The following is a 23,441-nucleotide window of genomic DNA, read 5'->3' as shown; positions in this document are numbered from 1 at the left end:
AAATAATTTTATAGTGTTATGCATATAACAACCTTCATAATCTAAAATCATGAACTATCATGATTTTCATAAATAATAGCATAATGCAAAAAATAAATAACATACCCAGATCAGTTATATGAAACCTTCGAGTGATCCATAATTGATTGAATATAAACCTAATAATAATAGTAGTGAAAAAAAAAGATTTCTCTCTCTTAACCCTCTTTAGAATACATTATATTCAGAATAATGTTGGGTATACCTCCTTAGTAGAGTATGAGACCCAATTGGTTTATGAAAATATTTAATTTGATTTGGTGTTGGTTATAATATATTTTTAATATATTATATCTAACTTTTGGTGGCCCAATGAGTATTTTTTAATCAGTTTGGCAGCATCTAGGGTTTTGATAAAAAGCCCAAGAATTAACAATATTTATTGAGGTATTGTTTAGTTTTTCGAAAGAGGGGTATTGTTTAGTTTTCTGAAAGAAAAAAAAAAAAGGTGTTGCGGCAGCTATATGATTTGTTCTTCTTCGGTGGGTGTTGTTTTCAAACTGGTGCTTGGAAATTTTTCTTTGTTTTCAATTTTTGGCTGCTTTGAAGCATTGTTAGTGTACGTGGTCGGCTGATTTGGGTATATTATTATTTTGGGTCTTCTACAATCTGTTTCGAAGACTTTTGTTCATCTATTTGATGAGGACTCTCCTCTTGTTTATTTGTGATTATTTGGAATTCACCTAAGGGTGGTTTGTGAGACCATTCGTGTCTCGTTTGTAATCACTGGGAAACTTTTTAGTTGATAGTGGAATCAGATTTCGATCCCGTGGACGTACCTCACATTGAGGAAACCACGTAAAAATTCTTGTATCGTTGTTGATTTAATTTTTCTGCGTTGGTTTTTATTTTCACTGATTGATTTACTTGTGGGAAATCATCTATTTTCCCTAACAACTAGTATCAGAGCTTATGGTTTATTTTGTGTTTATTTATTTGTGTAAATCAATGGAGGGGAATGTGAGTCGTATGTCTAGCTTCAATGGAAGCAATTGGATAACTTGGAAAACTAAAATAAAGGACCTATTATTTGGTAAACATTTGTATGGACCCATTAAGGGTGATAGTGGCAAACCCGATGGTATGAAAGATGATAAATGGAAGAGGCTTAATCGAAAATTCATTGGTGTTATCTGTCAATGAATTGATGATAGTGTATTTCATCATGTTGCTACTGAAACTTCGACACATGATTTATGGAAAAAATTAGGTCTTTATGGTAGAAAATCAGTCACAAATAAAGCTTTTCTATTTCAAAAGTTGGTTAATTTAAAATATAAAGATGGTAACCCTATTCCGAAACATTTGAATGAAATAAGGACTATTGTTAACCAACATGCTTCTATGAAAATTATTTTTGATGATGAATTGTTGGCTTTGATGCTACTTAGTTCTTTGCTTGAAAGTTGGGAGACTTTGGTTGTGACGGTTAGTAATTCAGTGCCTGATGAAGTTGTCACAATAAGCCAAGTCACTAGTAATTTGTTGAATGAAGAAACTAGAAGAAAATTAGCGGGTTTTTCTCATTCGGAGGCAATTGTTGTGAGAGGCCGAAGCAAAACAAGGGGGAGGAGTAAGACTCCTCATGGTCGTGATCAAAGCCGTGACAAATCAAGAGATGGCTCTTTTTCAAAGTAAGATATTGAGTGTTATTATTGCCATGAGAAAGGGCACATAAAGCAAGAATGTCGAAAGCTTAAGAACAAGGAGAAAAGGCGTGACAAAAGTATGGATAAGAAGCAAGAAGACACAATGGTGGTTACTAACGATGGTGATCTCATAGTCGTTTGTGAAGATGAATGTGTCAATTTTGTGGGCCAAGAGAGCAATTGGGTGATTGATTCTAGTGCTTCTTTTCATGTGACTTCTCGAGTTGATTTCTTCACTACCTACACCAAAGGAGATTATGGGTGTGTGTGAATGGGTAATGAAGGTTTATCTAAGATTGTCGACATGGGTAATGTTTGCTTGGAAACAAATTTGAGCTTCAAGTTGTTGTTTAAAGATGTGAGACATGTTCCAGACATTTGCCTTAATTTGATCTCTATCGGGAAGCTAGATGATGAAGGCTAGAACAACAAATTTGGTGATGGAATATGGAAGCTCACAAAGGGTTCTTTAGTGGTGACTAAATGCAAGAACACTCATACACTTTATTCGATGCAAGAAAAAATTTGTAAAGGTGTTGTTAATGCACTTGAAGATGATACTTCTACTGAATTGTGGCAGAAGCGGCTTGGGCACATGAGTGAAAAAGGGCCACAAGTTTTATTCAAGAAAGAGCTTCTACCCAATTTGAAAGGTACACATCTTAAAACTTGTGTTCATTGCTTGGCGGACAAACAACATAGAGTTTCTTTTCATAAAGATGTTGTTTCTAGAAAATAAAATGTTTTGAAGTTGATTCATTCAGATGTTTGTGGTCTTTTAAACATTAGAACACATAGTGGTGTATTTTATTTTGTTACTTTCATTGATGATTATTCAAGGAAAGTTTAGGCTTTTGTACTAAAAACTGAAGATCACGTTCTAGATGTATTTAAGCATTTTCAGGCCATGGTTGGAAGTGAAATAGGACATAAATTAAAGTGCATCTAAACAGACAATGATGGTGAATACATTAGGCCATTTGATGAGTATTGTCGCAGCCAAGGTATTCGGCATCAAAAGACAGTTCAGAAGACTCCTTAACAAAATGGCGTTACTGAGAGGATGAACCGCACCATAGTAAAAAGAACAAGGTGTCTGCTTTCACATGCTAAATTGCCAAGATCCTTTTGGGGTGAGGCAATGAGGATTACGGTTGACGTGATCAATTTGTCTCCTTCATATCCTTTGAATGGTGATGTTCCTAAAAGAGTTTGGACTAGCAAATATGTGTCTTATAAGCACTTGAGAGTGTTTGGTTGCCGAGTTTTTGTTAACATTCTAAAGGATGAGAGGTCCAAGCTTGATAGCAAGTCAAGACAATGCATTTTTCTTGGCTATGGGTGTGATGAATTTGGTTATAGATTGTGAGATCTGATCGACAAGAAAGTTATTCGAAGTCGTGATATTGTGTTTCTTGAAGACCAAACAATTGAAGACTTTGGCAAAGGTGATCAATTGGAGCAAAAAACTAGTGATCTCATTGACATGGATCCACCTCCTTCATCTTCGGTGGATGATGAAAATGGGGAAGATGTGCAGCCACCTATTGAACATGTTTAATGAAGTTGAGCCAGAAATTGAGGAAGAGCATCCAACTCAAGAACCGCCACCACAACTCGAATTGAGGAAATCTACAAGGAACCGGCAACCTTCAAGAAAGTATCCTTCCAATGAATTTGTGTTGATTTCCAATCAAGGGGAGCCCGAGAGCTACCAAGAAGAAATTGAGCATACAAAGAAAGGTGATTAGTAAAAGGCCATAGAAGAAGAAATGAATTCCTTGCTTGAAAATCACACTTATGATTTAGTGAAGTTGTCTAAGGGGAGGAAAATTCTGTAAAAGAAGTGGGTTTTCAAACTGAAGAATGGTGGCAAGAATCAAAGGTATAAGGCACGCCTTGTTGTGAAAGGCTTTGAGCAAAAGAAAGGTGTTGACTTTGATGAAGTTTTCTCACCGGTTGTGAAGATGTCTTCTACTCGGGTTGTACTTGGAATGGCTTCAAGTATGAACCTTGAAGTTGAACAACTTGATGTGAAGGCTGCATTTCTTCATGGTGGTCTTGAAGAGGAAATTTACATGGAGCAACCAGAGGGTTTTGTGGAAAAAAAGGAAAGAGAAATTTGTTTGCAAATTGAAGAAAAGTTTGTATGGCCTAAAGCAAGCACCGCGACAATGGTACAAAAAATTTGACTATTTCATGATGAATAATGATTTTTCTAAAACCATTTCGGATCATTGTGTGTTTGTGAAAATTTTTTTAGATGGCAAATTTATTATTCTTTTACTTTATGTTGATGACATGTTAATTGTGGGTCAATATTATACTATGATTAACAGGTTGAAATTGGAGTTGAGCAAGTCTTTTGTTATGAAAGATGTGGGGTCGGCAAAGTAAATACTTGGTATGAAAATTGTTCGTGATCACAAAAAAGGAGTTGATTTGGTTGTCTCAAGAAAGCTACATTGAAAAAGTTCTTGAGAGGTTCAACATGGATAAAGCCAAGTTGGTTGGTGGTCCACTTGTGGGTCACTTCAAACTTAGTTCAAATCAATGTTCTACAAGTGAGAAAGATAAGGAAGAGATGCAAAAAAAACTCTTTATGCTTCAGCGGTTGGTTCTTTGATGTACGCCATGGTTTGTACAAGGCCAGATATTGCTCACGTTATTGGTGTGGTGAGTCGGTTTCTCTCTAATCCGGGTAAAGAACATTAGGCAATGGTGAAGCGGATTCTAAGATATCTTCGAGGGACTTCGAAGGTGTGTTTGTGTTTTGGGGATGGTAAGCCGATGCTTGATGGGTTCATGGATTTTGACATGGCCGGTGATGTTAATTCTATGAAATCTACCTCGGGGTGTTTGATGACATTTGCAGGGGGAGCTGTGGCATGGAAATCTAAATTACAAAAATTTGTTTCTCTCTCAACTACTAAAGATGAATTTATTGCCATTACGGAAGCTGGCAAAGAAGAGTTATGGTTGAAGAAATTTTTACAAGAATTGGGTTTAAAGCAAGAAAGGTATTCGCTTTATTGTGATAGTCAAAGTACTATTCATTTGGGTAAAAATTTTACTTTTCATTTTAGATTGAAACACATTGATGTGAGATACCATTGGATTCGTGATGTGTTAGATTCGAAATTGTTGTAACTCGAAAAGGTTCACACAGATGATAATATTTCAGATATGTTGACTAAGACTTTGTCGAGGGACAAACATTTAAAGTGTCGAACTTTGGCGAGTATGGTTAATGTCTCCACATAAGTCGGTAGGGGGAGAATTGTTGGGTTCACCTCTTGAGAGGAGTATGGGACCCAATTGGTTTATGAAAATATTTAATTTGGTTTGGTGTTAATATATTATATCTAACTTTTGGAGGCCCAATGGGCATTTTAGAATCAATTTGGTAGCAACTAGGGTTTTGATAAAAAGCCAAAGAATTAATAATATTTATTAAGGTATTGTTTAGTTTTCCGAAAGAAAGGAAAAAATTAACAACATTTATTGGGGTATTGTTTATTTTTCTGAAAAAAAAGGGTGTCGTGGAAGCTATATGATTTGTTCTTGTTTAGTGGGTGTTGTTTTCGGATTGATGCTCAGAAGTTTTTCTTTGTTTTCAATTTTTGGTTGCTTTGAAGCATTGTCAGTGTGTGTGTTCGGCTAATTTGGGTATATTATTTTGAGTCTTCTACAATCTGTTTGGAAGACTTTTGTTCATCTATTTGGTAAGGTCTTTCCTCTTGTTTATTTGTGATTATTTGGAATTCACCTAAGGGTGGTTTGTGAGACCATTCGTGTCTTGTTTGTAATCGTTTGAAAACTTTTTGGTTGATAGTGAAATCAGATTTTGATCTCGTGGACATACCTCACATTGGAAACCATGTAAAAATTCTTGTGTCATTGTTGATTTAATTTTTCCGTATTAGTTTTTATTTTCATCGATTGATTTACTTGTAGAAAATCATCTATTTTCCTTGACAAGGGAGATCTAAATCAAAAAAGACCCAGACCCCCTTTCCCCCACCCCCTTGACCCCTTCTCTCTCTCATTGGTCAGATTTTCTTTTCTTTTCTTTTTTTTTTCCTTCTTCTCCAATCACCACCTGCCACGTATGTGTGTGTGTGGGGGGGGGGGGGGTGGTGGGGGTGGTGATTGGAGGAGGTCTCTATCAAAGCTCGATCTAAATATACTTTTATAGGTAAAGAGAGGACCGGTTTCCTAATATAACTATAACTTTACTTGCCCATCAAAGTAGGAGATTTGAAATCTACTACATCTATTGACCAATCGGATAATAACTTGTGGTTCAAGATATGGAACTATAATCTTATTAAATTTATAATTCATATTGTCATATCATGTGGGTTACCATAATGACTAAATAATTAAATTTAGTTTTACATTCTCTCACTTGGCCTATATGATATTATACATCAATATTTAATAAGGTAAACATTAGGCACACAATAAATCATATCCAATCTTACTTTAATTTGGTCATCATCATAATACTATAATTAAATAGTTCACTAATGTGAATCATGGCGGTTCTACACCAATAGTGTGACATAGTCCCTTCCATGTACCACAACACTAGCAACTAGTTTAATATAGTCCTTAAGTGAAGAGTATATTTAAAAGGTCCAATAATGTCTTTTTATCAAAAATTATTCATGTTAACATTCATTTATTCACCTATATGTACGTACACTATTCATAACAGGAAACATAGCAGAAACACAGTTAATGATATCTCAATGTATCAAATAACACAATTAATCATAAACAACTGTTATGGATTACATTTAAGACCCAATTGGCAAGTTTGTTAATTGTCTTTAAGAGTAATCCATTCATCAATAGATCCGCACTTAAAAGTTATGCACTTAAAAGTTATGTACTTACGTGTTTTATTAACACTGTCTGTTTATGAAATTCTTCTTTAATGACAAAGTATTTCAATTCTATGTGTTTAGCATCATTAGAATACTTGTCATTCTAAGAAAATAAAATAATTGCGAAATTATCACAATAAATTCTCAACGACTTGGCAACAAAAGTTGACAATCCCAAGTCATGAGATAAAGTTCTGTAATAACAATTCATGAATTGTAGTCTCGAAGCACACCATAAATTCAACTTTCATAGGAGATATTTATTATAGTTCATTTCACACCTTTCACGATATTTCTTCTTCATATAATAAGAACAAATAATCAAAAGTGAACTTCAACTCTCAATGCATCCTCCAAAGTCTGAATCTAAGTAATTAATCAATTCAAGATTATCAGATCTCGTAAATATGATCAAGTAATTTTTTATTCCTTATGATTACCTTATAACTTCCTTATTTAAGCATTAAGTTTCTTACAATAAACGTATAACGAATCGTTTCCATTCCAATTGATTATATATATATATATATATATATATATATATTGCATAAGACTGGACTTATTTCCTTTTGGAACATGAATAACTTTATGTGAATATTCTTTCATTCTAAATCTCTATAGAACTTTTAATATATACCTTCTGAGACAATCTCAACAATTCATGTGATTCATTCAGAAATATTTCAATTTCTATCACATAGGTTGTCTTACTAATATATTTCATTTCAAAGTTCTTAAAGAGAAATTTCTTAACTCGTACAATAAATCACATACATTATTGACAAGCAAAATATCATCAATATACAAAATTATAAATATAAATTTGCTCCCACTGATCTTTGGATATGTACACTAATAAAATAAATGTTCTCTTTAAATCCAAAGGAAAAATAGTATCATAAAACTTAAGACACAATTTTTAGAAAGCTTGTTTAAGTCCATAAATTGATTTCTTAAGTTTGCTAGTCACATTTTCATTTTCCTCAATAGAGAAACCTTTGAGTTGATCTACACAAAATTCTTCATCTAAACTCTGTTTCAGAAAATTAATTTTCACATACATTTAATGCAACTCAATATCATAACGAGTTACTAATGCCATAATGATTCTTAAATTAGCCCTTTAAGATACAAGTGAAAAAGGAATATCTCATTATAATCAATGTCTACTTTCTAAGTAAAATCTTTGGCTACATATCTAGCATTATATCATTTTATATTACCCTTAGAACAATAAATATTTTTGTGTCCTTAGGCAATTCAATGAAATCTCAAATTTCATTCTAGTCCATTGATTTCAACTCATCATTCATGATATCAATTAATTTAGTAGAATCAATACTTTCTATGGCTTGTGACAACAAAACCAAGTCTTTACTTATCCGAATATTATAATAAGATTGTTATAGATATACCACATAATCATTCTAAATGACAAATCTCTTTACCTTATGAGATCTTCTTAATATTATTTCTTGTGGTTCTTCTACAACTTTTCATTGGTGATAATTATATTATAGAGTAATTGATTATTCATTTGTTGTTCCAGGACATTAAGTTGTTTAACAACTATACGAACAACATTTTCCTTCAAATTATGGGTAATGATACTTGTACCCAAACTTATTGAATAATCACATTTCATGATTTATCACTCCCACTGATTTCACCATTCTTATTAAATTCAATAGTATCAATTTTTGCCATTCTTGGACTATGTCCAAGATAGTAAAACTAATACCCTTTGAATTTTTAAGATAATCAACAAAATCACCACTAATTATTGTAAAATCCAATTTCTTTTCATGTGGATCAATAATTCTAATTTTGTAGACAACCCCAAACATGTAGGTGTCTTAAGTTCTGTTTCCTTCCCGTTCACAGTTCAAAGTGAGTGTTTGGAACTGCCTTACTAGGAACCCGATTCTATATGAAAATAATAGATTATAACGACATACATCCATAATGTTATGGGTATTTAAAAATTATTTAATACTCTTAGTCATATTCATTAGAGTACAATAATGTTTCTCAGCTACATCATTCTACTAAGGCATTATGTCTTTCATAGAGTTTAGCAAATAAACTTGTGCTTTGCACTATCTTTATGTTTTTGCACATTTTTGTTCAATTACTTTTCTTCCTTAATAATGTACATCTCAATGGTGTCCATTTACTAGAGATCTATTATGCAATAAATAAACAAAATCGTAAAGTGAAAATTCATCTACAAAAGTGATAAAAATAACTTTATTTATCAAACATGAAGTGTCAAAAGGGCACATTAATGCCTATTTGGCTAATACGAAGGAGCCTTGTATTATGACACTTAATGTGATTGCATTGCTTTTCCTTAATGCAACTCACACTCCCACTGAAAGCAATAAAATCTAAATTCAAAAGAATCTCATCTTTACTAGTCTTTATAACTTTTTTTTTCTTCTAGAAAATAGTGTTGAGAGGGAATAAAAATAACCACAAGAATTATGTGGATCTAGGCATTGCCACGTGGCATGATTATAGATTATCACAAGTATGATAAATGTCAAATTCTTATCAAACACCACATTAGTGTTTTATGTTATGCAAAACTCATCAGGATATAAAATTTTATCGATATGGAAGTCTTAAACAACTGGAGATTGTTTAGGATAAGACTTTTAGAACATTCAAACTACTCACTAAGTAAGTCACTGGATATTATAAATAGGCAACGCCCTTATGGATTGAGGTGCACAATTTCTCTCTATGAATTTGTCCATTAAATATTGGGCAAATTACAAAAAAAAAAAAACCCCCAGGGTTTAGCATGTTTTTCTCATTAAACCCCAACATTTTAATTTTAACAATTTAAATCCTGAATTTTTAACTGTGCCCCAATGTTGACCCTCCGTCTGTTTCCATTTGTTTCTATTAACTTTTTATACTTATTTAATACACATGTCACTTTTTTATTCGTCCATAATTATTATAATTATTTTATTTCTAAATTACCTTTTTTTTTCTATAAGCTCTCTCTCTCTCTCTCTCTCTCTCTCTCTCTCTCTCTCTCTCTCACTCTTTCTAATTATTTTATGAGTGAAGATTACACTCTCACAATATATGTATTGTGTATATGCATAATTTTAAGCCTATTCTGTAAATCACACATTAACAAGATCTATCATTCAAACAAGTCTCAAATCAACAACGACAACATCGAAAATATAGTAAACTATTCAAATTGATAAAAACGAATGATTCAATAAGAAGAACTAGTAGCGGTTGAAATACACGTTTGACTACATTATGGTGAAATTGAAAACGAAAAAAATTCAGAAAGAGGAGAGTAAAAACTGACACTCCTCCGGTGACACCACCAGCGACGAGAGACTTGTAGATGTTTAAGAGCGCGTGACTCGAAGCCTTGACTCATTGTAATAACCCTCATGCTAACCTAACCATACTCATATGCATCCATGTGACTCTATCTTGTAAACTTGCATTTCGAGTCTTGTCCTTGTTTGTTTAAGTGTTTCAGCATGTTTTGTACCTTGCTTGGTGTGAGATTAGCCAAGGTCATCTTCAGTCTAGAATTACCTTGGAACCACCTTGTTTGACCTCCACCTTCGCCTTGACATATTGGCCGAGATGTCATCATTTAGGCCGAGATGTGACCTTTGCACCTAAGTGATCTTGTCCCGGAGTGGTATGACCTAGACCGAGGTGTGGCACATCTAGGCCAAGGTGTGGCACAGCTTAGTCAAACGTTGTCCTTCCTAGCCGAGGTCATTGTTCCCTACTTGCCGATGTCTTGTTCTTAGCCGAGATCATTACTCGCTAGGGTGCCCATGCCGTCTTGCTTGTTGAACACACTTTGTCATAGTTTTGTCTTGTCACTCAGTCACCTTTTTGTGTAGCACCAACCAGCCGCTGCCACGTGCCTCTGTAGAGGGTTAAGTCAGCCAGCAGACCTAGAATGTATCATTTTGCTGTATTTCCTTTGTTTGTGAAGAGAGAGAGAAGCTCTAGAAGAAGAAGAAGTTAGAGTGAGAGAGTGGGTTTTGAGCTTGATTCCTAGAGATCAAACCATTAGATTCACGTATTGAGGTTAGATTCTTGGTCTACTCTTGTCATTCTTATTGATCATCTAGCTGCATTGCATGATCGAACCCGTTTTGCATGTCATGCATCGATTTAAAGTTGGTTTTAGAAAGAGAAAATGGTGTTCATGTCTTCTTGAAAGAAAGGTCTTGTTTGATCTGGAAGTTTGCATTTAGATTCATGTTTTTATGTTTGTTTTCACAAGATCCTTGAATATGGGTACCCAGGTCCATGTTTTTGAACTCATAGCATGAAATCTCATATTTGAAATAGCAAATTGTGATCTTTGCATTCATCTTCCTTATGTTCATGTTCTTCATGTTCATCATGTTCTTCAAGAGAGGGAAACCCAGATTTTTCCCGACTTCATTTCTTTGAATGTGGCCATCGGGGTCACACCTCGGCAAAGGGGTGTGGAACCTCGGCCTAGACCTAGTAGTTGCCCAGCATGTTTTCCCGAGTTAAAGAACTGTGTTTGTTTTGATTTGACTTAGTCTTGAGGAATGCCGAGATCATCTGTATGCATGTGAAACTTGTTTGAAAGTGCATTCAATCGACTTTGCCATGTGTTTGTAGGGTTTGGACTTGCCTTGACCCCGACGTCTAAAGAACTAAGTGAGTGGTATTTTTAATAAAGCTATGTTATAATGCTTTGATAAAGTCTTGATTTGCTTCGTTTTGGAAAGTATTTGTAAGCATGAATGGCTATTCCTAATTGGAAAACGTATATATACATATCTTGTTTTGATGACATTCTTGGAAGTCCGTACGTGCTAAGGGACTATAAACACTTGTAGCACAAAGTTTGGAAGTCCGTACGTGCTAAGGGACTATAAGCACTTGTAGCACAAAGTTTGGAAGTCCGTACGTGCTAAGGGACTATAAGCACTTGTAGCACAAGTCCTTAGTGTCTGGGGACTATAATGCAACGACACCATTGAATTGAGATATCTCCCTTGTCTTGCCTTGCCTTGCCTTGTTTGCCACTGATGGTTTACCGCGTGGGCTTTGTTTGCCGAGATGTCATCACTTGTATTATAATGATGTTAGTAAGCATCCTTTGAAACTTGACAGATTTGGAAGATGGACTTGGTTTATCCCTTGACTTGTACCAATTATGTTATGTATTGTTTGATAAAGATTTTGAATACCAGTCATGCAAACCCCTTTATTTCTTATACCATTCATTGAGTATCCAAGCTCACCCTCTATATATATATATGTAGGTGATGAGCAGGAAGGCGGTGACGCCTAGGTGTGCCTTGCAAGCTTGTTTTGGGTTTTGGTTATGTCGGCCTAACTAGTATTCATGTCGGCAGTCTTGAAAATCATGCTTCTCAGCTTATAATGCTTGTAATTTACACATCTCGGCCGGAGAAGCCTTTTAATCAAGATGTAAAATGTATTTTGTACTTTATTGTATTTGTATACAAGTTGTAATATTATGTAAAGTTGTATGCCATTCCATGTAACTTACGCACTGCTCTTATGGACCATTTGTATTTTAAGATTATTGCTTTCGCACTTGTGAGCCCATATATAATTATACTCTGTTTGTGTGTGAATTTTGAAAGATGGCCTTTGGTAATCTCGGATTACTGGCCATCACAGCACTAAACTACTAGGGGCGGTTTGGGGTCGTGACACTCATTCTCTAGCAGTCTTTGCTTCCTTAGTCAGATTGATGATCGTCGACATCGTAGTCTCGCTCGTTTTCGTTACCACATCTTCAAAGACCATTCAACCCTAACTCGCCAAAACCCTAGGAAAAACTCATTGCCGTCACAACCTCTGGTGATCCAAAGCGAAGGAGATGTAGTTTTATGAGAAATGGTTTGGTTGCTTTTTAAAAATCAGTGATCCAGAGGTCGGCGATCGTTTATCTTGGAAGAGAGAGAGAGAGAGAGAGAGAGAGAGAGAGAGCTGATAGAAAAAAAGGTAATTTAGAAATAAAATAATTATAATAATTATAGACGAATCAAAAAGTGACACGTGTATCAAATAAGTGTAAAAAGTTAACAAAAACAAATGGAAATAGACGGAGGCAACATTGGGACACGGTTAAAAATTTAGGGTTTAAATTGTTAAAATTAAAATGGTGGGGTTTAATGTGAAAAACACGCTAAACCCTGGGTTTTTTTTTTTTTTTTTGTAATTTGCCCTTAAATATTTTTATAATATTTGAGGACTGACTTGGGCGTCAGAGTGTCCTTGGCTATGGCTGGGGGTGTTTTTACTTGTAGATGGCGATTGCATGATGGTGCTGATCATCTTCTTCATTGGATTTCTTTATCAACAAATACCGTATTTTTTTTTATGTCCGTACAATTGGCACTGTCTGTGGAAACGATTGAATCTAACGAAGAAGATTATATTTATATATTATTATATCTCGTGTGGTACTAGAAAATATGATCCTCGTTTACTTTTCTCTACACAAGCTATTAGGTGTGCATAACTGCACTCTTCGAAGTTGTGTTCATTCTATTGCGAAATATTCATGAATTGGGTATCTGTTGCCAAATGTTTCTCAATCTTGGAAACATGATCATGCAAATCACTTTTTCTTTACCAAATGGTGCCCGTAATGGCGGCAATGTGGAAGATCTGCACCTATTCGACTCTACAGATTTGAATCTGTATCGGTTCAGTTCAAATTGTACATGTTCGACCTTTCCCAACAGTCACCAATTTGCCTATAAATTAAGACCCTCTTCTAGCAGTTTGTAAAATCTGCAAATTCTCTGCTTGCTTTCCATTTTGCTCTCTTGCATAGATATTTTCTTCATAATAGTTTTAGACAAAAATTTTGAAAGTATAAAACATAGGTTCTAGTTCACTGTACAAATTGTTTGGAGTGCTACCACAATCTGTGTAAGATTATTGTATCTTGGGAGATAGACGCCATTTATCCGTAAGCATCGGAGCAAGGCGAATCTGTCTTAAGGACAGAGTGTCACACACTCGACTTGATCATTTTTTTTTTCCGTTTCGGTAAATAAATTCTGTAAGAAATTTATTTTGATTTGTTTCACATTATTTTCTTATACACTGAAGATTGTTCCAACAATCTTAAGACAAAATTTGAATTATTCTATTTATATAGAATTTTTTTGATTGTTTTCTTTTCTTCATTTATTCTTCTTACATAAATTATTTTTTGTGCTTATACAAAGTAATATTCTGGTTGGAAAATACAAATAGTAGTAATATACTATTTGACAAATAGTAGTAACATACTGTTTATTTTCTTTGACAACAAGTAGTAATATACTGGTTATCATTAACAATTTCAGAATATTCATTTGTGAAGTTAGTTATAAATTAATTTTACTTTTCAGAAATAATTTTTGAGTTTTCATTAATTAAAATTCTATTTTCAGTATTTTAATTTTTGAAGTGTTACAGAAATATTTTTCTTTGTGGAATTAATTTGTTTAAATAAAATTTTATTTTCAAATTAATTGGAAATAAAAGTTAAAATTCTTGTTTCTTTTATTTTTACAGAATTAAATTATGTGTTTATGGTTTAAATTTTATGTGTAGCATAAAATTCTAATTATAATTTTGTTTTATAATTTAGAATGTATGGCTACTGAAACTAGTCAAACTAATGTTCAAACCAATACTGGTATGGTGACTGCAATTGCTCTAACCCCTCCTCCTGTTGCGACTGTGTTAGTCAATCACGGTGAAAAGCCTTAGGAACTGATTTTAAAATATGGCAACAAAAAATATTGTTCTATCTTACTACTCTCAACCTGACACGTTTTCTCTGTGAGAATGCTCCTACTTTGAAAGAGGATGAAACTGACCGACAAGTGGTTGCTGCAGTCGATGCCTAGAAATATGCTGATTTCCTTTGTTGGAACTACATCTTGAACAGACTTGATAACACATTGTATAACGTCTACAGCCCTATCAAGATAGCAAAGGAATTTGGGGAGTCTTTGGAGAAAAAATACAAAATAAAAGATGCTGGCTCGAAGTAATAGGCAAATTTTTGGACTTTGTGATGGTTGATTCTAAGACTGTGATCAGCCAAGTTCAAGATCTCCAACTCATTCTACATGACATTCATGCAGAAGGCATGTCTCTCAGTGAATCCTTCTAAGTTGCTGCCTTAATTGAAAAATTACTACAAGACTGGAAGGAATTCAAGAACTACCTCAAACACAAGTGCAAAGAAATGACTTTGGAGGAATTGATTGTGCATTTGAGGATTGAGGAGGACAACCACGATTCTGAGAAGCAAGCTAGTAAGCATCCAATGGAGTCTAAGGCAAATGTGGTGGAACATGCACCAAAAGCAAAGAAACGAAACTATTTTGGAGAAAGTTCCTCACATGGCTCTAAAGGAGGGGAAACTAAGAAATACAAGCTCAATGGAAAATGTTACATCTGTAACAAAGAGGGACATCGAGCCAAAGATTGTCGTAGCAAGCGCAAAGGCAAAAGAAGATCAAGTAAGAAGCTTGCTCAAGCCAATATGACCGAAGTGGACAAAATTTTCAATGGTGTAGATGACATAAATCGTTCTGCAATTGTTTCTGAGGCAAACCTTATCGGAAATCCTAAAGAATGGTAGGTGGACACTGGTGCTACTTGCCACATTTGTGCCGACAAAAAGATGTTCACATCTGATTCTGTGGTGGACAACGGCGAACAGCTTTTCATGGGTAACTCCTTGACTTCTAAAGTTGAAGGACAAGGAAAGATTATTCTAAAGATGACATCTGGAGCACTCTCTCAACAATGTGCTGCATGTACCGAACATTCACAAGAATTTTGTTTTCGGATCTCTATTGAGTAAAAATGGGTTTAGGCTAGTTTTTGAATGTGATAAGTTTGTACTTACCAAAAACGGGATGTATGTAGGAAAATGTTACATGTCTAATGGCCTTTTCAAAATAAATGTAATGACTATTGTACCCTCTATTATTAATAAAAATACAGCTTCTTCTTCTTACTTGCTTGAGTCTTCAAATTTGTGGCATGGTAGATTAGGACATGTTAATTATGGATCTTTGCGTAGATTGGAATGTTTACCTAAATTTGAAATTGATCCAAATCATAAATGTGAAATTTGTGTTGAGGAAAAATTAACCAAAACTCTTTTTCATTCAATTGAAAAAAGTATGGAACCACTTGAATTAATTCATAGTGACATTTGTGATTTTAAATCAATTCAAACTTGAGGTGGGAAAAAATATGTTATCACTTTCATAGATGACTATACTAGATATAGTTATGTTTATTTAATTCGAACCAAGGATGAAGCTTTGGAAACTTTTATTCAATATAAGAATAAACTTGAAAATCAACTTGGTAAAAAATTAAAAAACTATGAAGTGATAGAGGTAGTGAATATGAATCACCTTTTGGTGAATTTTGTAAAGAACATGGAATAATTCATTAGACCACCGCTCCTTACTCACCTCAGCAAAATGGAACTGCTGAAAGGAAAAATAGGCCTTTAAAAGAAATGATGAATGCCATGTTAATAAGTTCTAGATTACCTCAAAACTTATGGGGGGAAGCAATACTTTCTGCTAATTATATTCTTAATAAAACACCTCGAAAGAAAGTGAATTAAACACCTTATGAAATGTGGAATGGAAGAGTACCATCCTTCAAATACTTAAAAGTGTGGGGGTGTTTGGCTAAAGTGGCTATTCCTAGTTCTAAAAAGACTAAGATAGGTCCTAAAACTATTGATTGCATTTCCATTGGTTATGCCAAGAATAGTAGGGCATATCGGTTTTTGATTCATAAGTCAGAACATTCTGAAATGCATGTAAATACTGTTATTGAATCTCAGAATGCATCATTCTTTGAACATATATTTCTAAATAAGACTGGACAAGAGACTAGCACTAATAAAAGATCTTATGATTCTATTACTAGTCATGATCAAGAACAAGATAAAAAACAAGAGCAAGAGATAGATCAAAATGAGGAAGAGGAACCTAGGCATAGTAAACGTGCTAGAACCTCAAAATCTTTTGGTCTAGATTTTCTAACATTTTTGTTAGAAAATGAGCCTTTAACTTTTAAAGAAGCTATGTCCAGTCCTAAGGCTCCTTTATGGAAAGAGGCTGAAAATAGTGAAGTTAAATCTATTTTGCAAAATCACACATGGGAATTGGTGGACTTGCCACCAAGTTGTAAACCTCTTGGGTACAAATGGATTTTCAAGAGAAAAATGAAAGCGGGAGGTTCAATTGACAAATACAAGGCAAGACTTGTGGTTAAAGGATATAGACAAAAAGAAGGTCTTGATTACTTCGACACATACTCATCAGTTACTAGAATAATATCCATTAGAATGCTAATAGCCATTGCATCTTTGAACAATCTAGAAATTCATCAAATGGATGTGAAAATAGCTTTCTTAAATGGTGAGTTAAATGAAGAAATTTACATGGAACAACCAGAAGGATTTTCTGTTCTTGGAAAAGAGAAAAAAGTGTGTAAATTGGTTAAATCATTATATGGTTTAAGACAAGTGCCAAAGCAATGGCATGAGAAATCTAACAAGGCAATGACGTCAAATTAATGAATGTGACAAATGTGTTTATATTAAAAACACAAACAAAGGTTATGTTATAGTATGTCTTTATGTGGATGATATGCTTATCATAGCTAGTAACAATGACATGATTAAAACTACTAAGAAAATGTTGAATAAACATTTTGACATGGAGGACATGGGGATTGATGATGTAGTTCTTGATATGAAAATTACCAAAACATCAGAAGGATATGCTTTGTCACAATCACATTACATTGAGAAAATACTTGATAAATTCAGCAAAGATGATGATCATTTTGATAGAACACCTGTGAATGTTAATTTGTTTCTTTCTAAAAATATACAGAAAAGTATTTCTCAATCAGAGTATGCCCAAATTATTGGAAGCTTAATGTACTTGATGAACTGCACTCATCCGGATATAGCTTATGCAATAAGTAAATTAAGTAGATATACGAGTAATCCAAGAGTAGAACACTGGAATGCTATTATAAGGATTCTAAGATATCTCCGATTTACTCGTAACATTGGGTTAAATTATACTAGATATCCAGCAATACTTGAAGGATACTATGATACAAACTGGATGGCGGATACCAGGCACTCAAAATCCACCAGTGGGTATGTCTTTACTCTTGGTGGGGTGGCTGTATCTTGGAAATCTTCTAAACAAACTTGCATTGTTAGGTCTACTATGGAATCAAAGTTTATAGCTTTAGATAAAGCTGGGGAAGAAGCAGAATGACTTCGTCACTTCCTTGAAGATATTTTAATGTGGCCAAAACTGGTGCCTGCTATATGCATAATTATGATAGTCAATCAACAATAGGTAGAGCACAGAGTCATATGTATAATGGTAAGTCACGAAACATTCATCATCTACATAACACCATGAGACATCTACACTCTAATGGAATTATTTCTATTGAATATGCAAAGTCTAAAGACAACATAGCGGATCCACTAACCAAAGGGTTAGCAAGAGAGTTAGTTGAGAATTCATTGAGCGGAATGAGACTTAAGCCTATTAAATAAGAGTTACCACAATGGCAACCCAACCTAGTTAACTGGAGATCCCAAGATCTAGGTTCAAAGGGACAATCGAGTTGTGTATGACTCATAAGGGTCACTGGGGAGTCAAACTCCTACCCATTTCTATGATGAAATAGTAATATCTACAGCGTTTTAGGTTAAGTAATACTTTTAATGATTCTCATATCTAAGAATACCTAGTGGAGTATGGCAGGATACTTTTCATAAGAATTACCTATATGTGTGTGAACTAGGCCGGTTCTATGAGATTTGTGAAGGGCTATAATTCTCTAAAGCACTCATGAAAGACCAGGTTGTTCAGGGCCAAAATGAACACAATAGTGAGAACTAAACTATGTCTGATAATATACTGTGTGAGTTATATTGTCTTGGTTTACACAAATAGCTGAACAGTTCAAGACATCATGTTCACTGGTTAGCTAGTTAATCCGATAGTGTCTCACAAGAGAAGGTTTAAAGCCAAAAGTTACTTATCCTTTGCAGAATATTCTCAATTTCTGTACTCTTTGTTGTGATACTCAAGTCCCAAATATTTCACTAACTTCAACTGAACATTTAATGTTTTAAAAAAAATAATAATAAAAAATAAATAAAAAATAAAGATATAATAATAATAATAATAATAATAATAATAATAATAATAATAATAATAATAATAATAATAATAATAATAAAATAAATAAATAAATAAAACAAAATACTGTGTGTTAAAATGTCATCTAATTAAGAGCCATTAGTTTTACCAAAATATAAAATGTAATCTTCAAATAAATAAATAAATAAATAAAACAAAATAATAATAATAATAATTACTCAACAAAGTAGACAGGTGGCCCTAGTAGTTTGCTACACTAGTATGTTTTAAATACTTAGGATAGGCTAGTATGCTCTAGTTAGGCTTTGCTGGGCATCCAAAGATGCGCCACTTGAAGATCTTGCTAAATATGAGATCTGCCACCTGTAGAAAAAATCATTAAGGGATGAGTTGGCTTAGGGGTCTCAGCATTTGCGCAAGTATATAAAGAGGGGAGAGGTGATAAGGGTAGGCCACACAAAAACAGGGTGAAAAGAAAGTGGAGCAAAGAGGAACTCGAAGGGATCGGGAAAAGGAAACAGTACGGGTCAATATTAAAGTGAGTTATATTATACCTTGAGTCACCATAAAATGTTTTATATATGTCTTGAGTTATCATAATATATTTTACGAACGTTTTGAGTTACCACAAAATTATTTTATATAAATTATGTTTTATGGTTATGATAATGTTTCGATTACGTGGATTATTTTTGGAACCTTATTTGTTTAAATTAAAACCCATGGATATGATTATTTAAATTTTAGAGAATATTTAACAATGATTATATAAACATTCGTTTTGAATAAATATCACCACGGAGGTCCCATGCCTTCGGGACTTAAATAATCATTGGCCCTCTGAATTGTCACTTTAGTGACCCTTTGACAGTTCCACGTCTTGGGGGATTTAAAAAACCTTTGGCCCTCTGATTAGTCACTTCGTAACTCTCTGTTTGTCGTGGATCCATTGACTCTCTGTTCTGTTCTGTACCATGGTTATAATCATTCTGCTATATGATTTTTGTGTTATATGTCCGTTATTAAAAAATAATTTATTCGAACCAAATTATTCATTGTTTAGCCTAAATAATTATCCATGGTAATTTTTATACTCGTATACTCTTAGTATAATATTCTTCACTCTGCCATGTGCTTATAGCTGTTAAAACCCCTTCCAGGTGAAGAAATTTAAAGAAAGATGGTTTTACCCTATGGATCAAAACCCTAAATTTGATATGAATATCATGTGTTTTTTATTTATTTATTTTATTTTATTTATTTTATCTCTTGTAATCATTGTCCGACTAATGTTATATCATTATATAAATAATAATTTTCATGTACGCTTCGGATATTAATCTACCTCTTTTATTTTATTCCGCTGCATCATTTAAATTAATTACTTGGAATTACTCTGAGGGATTTTAGGATTAGCTAGTTGTGATCCAGCCTTGGTCATCAGGATGGGTTGTGACATCTGTAATTAGATCATGTTGTTGCATTTTCTCTCCATCAAATTCCATTCATGTGGGGGATTATTGGAAATTATGATTTTTATAGGCTTATTTTAGGCCAACTTTGAGCCTAAATTTGAGTGGAGCTCACATGTCTTTTGGGGTGGATTCAAAGAGGTGACATATTCCTTGTCGTAAGGCAAGTCACGCGGTACAAACAGTTCGTCAAAACCATTTATGAGTGAATGGGAAGTTGACGTCGTTTTCGGGTTCGTGGAATGGGAAATTGAAGAGTCAAAAGTGGGTTTCCTTTAAATGGTTGTCCCACATTGAAACTTTAAAAGAGGTTGTGTGTGTATATAAGCTCTAGGTGGACAAACTTGGGTTGAGCCCCAAGGGACACCCCAAGTTTATAGAAGGGATGAGTTATTGATAAAGTAGGCTTTGGCTTAAACCACCACACACGCACGCGCACTGTCGCCGTCAACCGGCCGACCGTGCCGAGGGCGGATGTGGGTTGGGTTGGGCATAATATTAATTTTTCGAACAAAGTTTATTTGAATTTTTTCCAGAAATCTTGCGGGAAAATTATTGTTTTTTCTCTAAACAAAATTAATTCAAATTTTGCGGCAAATTTGAATTCAAATTTCCCGCCAAATTTGAATTCAAATTTCTCGTCCAAACAGTGCCTCTTCTGGTTTCATTTTTCAGTAGATTTCAAACAGTTTTGAATTCTGCATTTGTTTAGTTTGAATTCTACACCTATTCACTTCAATCCGCACCTATTCGGCCCTACAGATTTGAATCTGTATTTGTTCAGTTCAAATTGTTCTTGTTCAGCCTTTCCCAACAATCACCAATCTGCCTACAAATTAAGACCCTCTTCCAGCAGTTTGTAAAATCTGCAAATTCTCTACTTGCCTTCCATTTTACTCTCTTGTATAGATATTTTCTTCATATTAGTTTTAGTTAAAAATTCTGAGAGAACAGAACACAAGTTTTAGTTCGCCGTACAGATTGCTTGGAATGCTACTACAATATGTGTAAGATCATTGTATCTTGGGAGATAAACGCCATTTATCTATAAGCACCGAAGCGAGATGAATCTGTCTTAAGGATAGAGTGTCACACACTTGTCTTGATCATTTGTTTTTTTTTTCCCGTTTCGGTAAATAAATTCTGTAAGTAATTTATTTTTATTTGTTTGATTTGTTTCACATTATTTTCTCATACACAGAGGATTATTCTAATAGGAGGAACTTATACTACTGGTAGCAACTTAATGGCCAAAAGCAGTATGACATCCTGCGTCACCAGTGACCTAATTTATCAATCAAACTGAATGTGACAACGATGGGTTCAGCGATTTGGACAATTATACGATCTTCACGATTATGGGGTGATTTAGTGCAATCTATAAAATCAAAATGTGAATGGTATTTGACATCCCCAAGCAACATTCACATTGTTTTGCAAATCCTACAATTTCGCAGATTGTGATCCCACATTGGTATTGAATGTGGGTATGTCCATAGCAAAGTTGGTAGAATAAAACTCTTAGTTTTTTTTAAATGTAACCTAAAACGAAAATAATTGAAATCACAATATAATGTAGGGATGTAATCGGTTTGGTACGGTAGGTATTTTGATAAAAAAAAATTTAACAAACCGATAATGTCGGTTTTATTATTTTGAGTACTGATATAAACCGCTTCTCTTATCAAACCGAACCGAATTGAACCCTTTTAATCGATTCGATCGATTCGATAAGGTTTAATCAATTTAGGACCATTTAAACTTGAGCCACTTTTTGGTTCACTAATCTATGTAAAAATATTAAATTAGTTATTTATCCATTACTTCAAACATTTCCAATCCATCAATTTAAAAATAATTTTCAATTCTTAGATTGACAAATACACAAACAAAAAAAAGTTAAAAAAAAACTAAGACTTTAAGAATAAAGAGTTAGAGTTAACATCATATATAATAAGAGTTTACAAAGTTAGGTTATAGAGATGACAAAGTTAATTAATTAAAGTTAATAATTTATTAATATCATTATGTTATTAGATTATAGATATATTTTAAATACAATATATATTGAAGTGACCGGTTTCGGTTTAGTTTAGTGTACAAGGTGCTTGAACCGACACCAAACTAAAAATCAAAAAAAATAAAATTAAAAAATCACATAAACGAATTCTTATTAAAAAGCATACTAAATATAGACAAGTCGGTGCAATTTAATCGGTTAGATTAATTTTTAAATTTTTCTTAGGGGATTTTTTTTAAGGTCGCTACTATTAAGATTTTATAGCATAAAGGACATCTAATATTTCCATAATGTCTAAGGTCCCTCAAATCAAAGTAGAGAAAATTCAATGAAAAGAAATTCTCTGGTCCAAACCAGAAAAAATTCAATCCAAACCAAAAAAATTGTCACGACCCAAACCTGCCCCTATAGGTTTAGCATCGTAACCGGTCAGTAATCCTAAGATTACCGAAGACCTCTGAGACAGATTAACATAATATTAGGGGCTAACGGAAGCAAATAACAAATATACAACGTCCATTGAGTTGTGCAGACTTATATGAGACAGAAAATTTTAAACTTTATTGTAGGCACCCCATATTTGACCGTCCTCAAGACTTGGACGTCATCGTTTGAATACTCGATGATCATCCATGTTCGTGTTCGTTTTGAGTTCTCGGAGGTCTCGGCTGCGCGCCTTGCCTCAGGATCTCTTAACTTGCCTGTTCTGTGCTTGGTTGTGGACCAAGAACTTGTTTGTTTTTGCTTCTAGGGGTAGAGAATGGCTTGTTGGTCATCCCCACACCTCACTGGCCTTGGCTTGAGGCCACCGGCCCTGTTTTGTTGCGACCGGCCATTGGTGATGGCCGGTCGGCATTGTTTTTGGTCGGCCGGCCGTTTGTTTGGTCAATCGGCCATATTTTCTGGCCGGGACTTCTTTTTTTCCTTTTTTAGGCATTGTGCATGCCAGTTGTGCCAGCTGGAGCACACATACCTGTTCTCCATACACGTGTATAGAGGATTTGCACCCTTTGCACCCTTTTGCTCTAGCTTCTTAAGGAAACTCGAACCCTTTGCTCTAGCTTCCCCAAGAAGCTCGAACCTTTGTTCTAGCTTCTTGA

The sequence above is a fragment of the Camellia sinensis genome, chromosome 15 (genome assembly GCF_055761805.1).
Source record: "Camellia sinensis isolate YWXY chromosome 15, ASM5576180v1, whole genome shotgun sequence".
Classification (NCBI taxonomy): domain Eukaryota; kingdom Viridiplantae; phylum Streptophyta; class Magnoliopsida; order Ericales; family Theaceae; genus Camellia; species Camellia sinensis.
Note: the sequence above shows the minus strand (reverse complement) of the source record.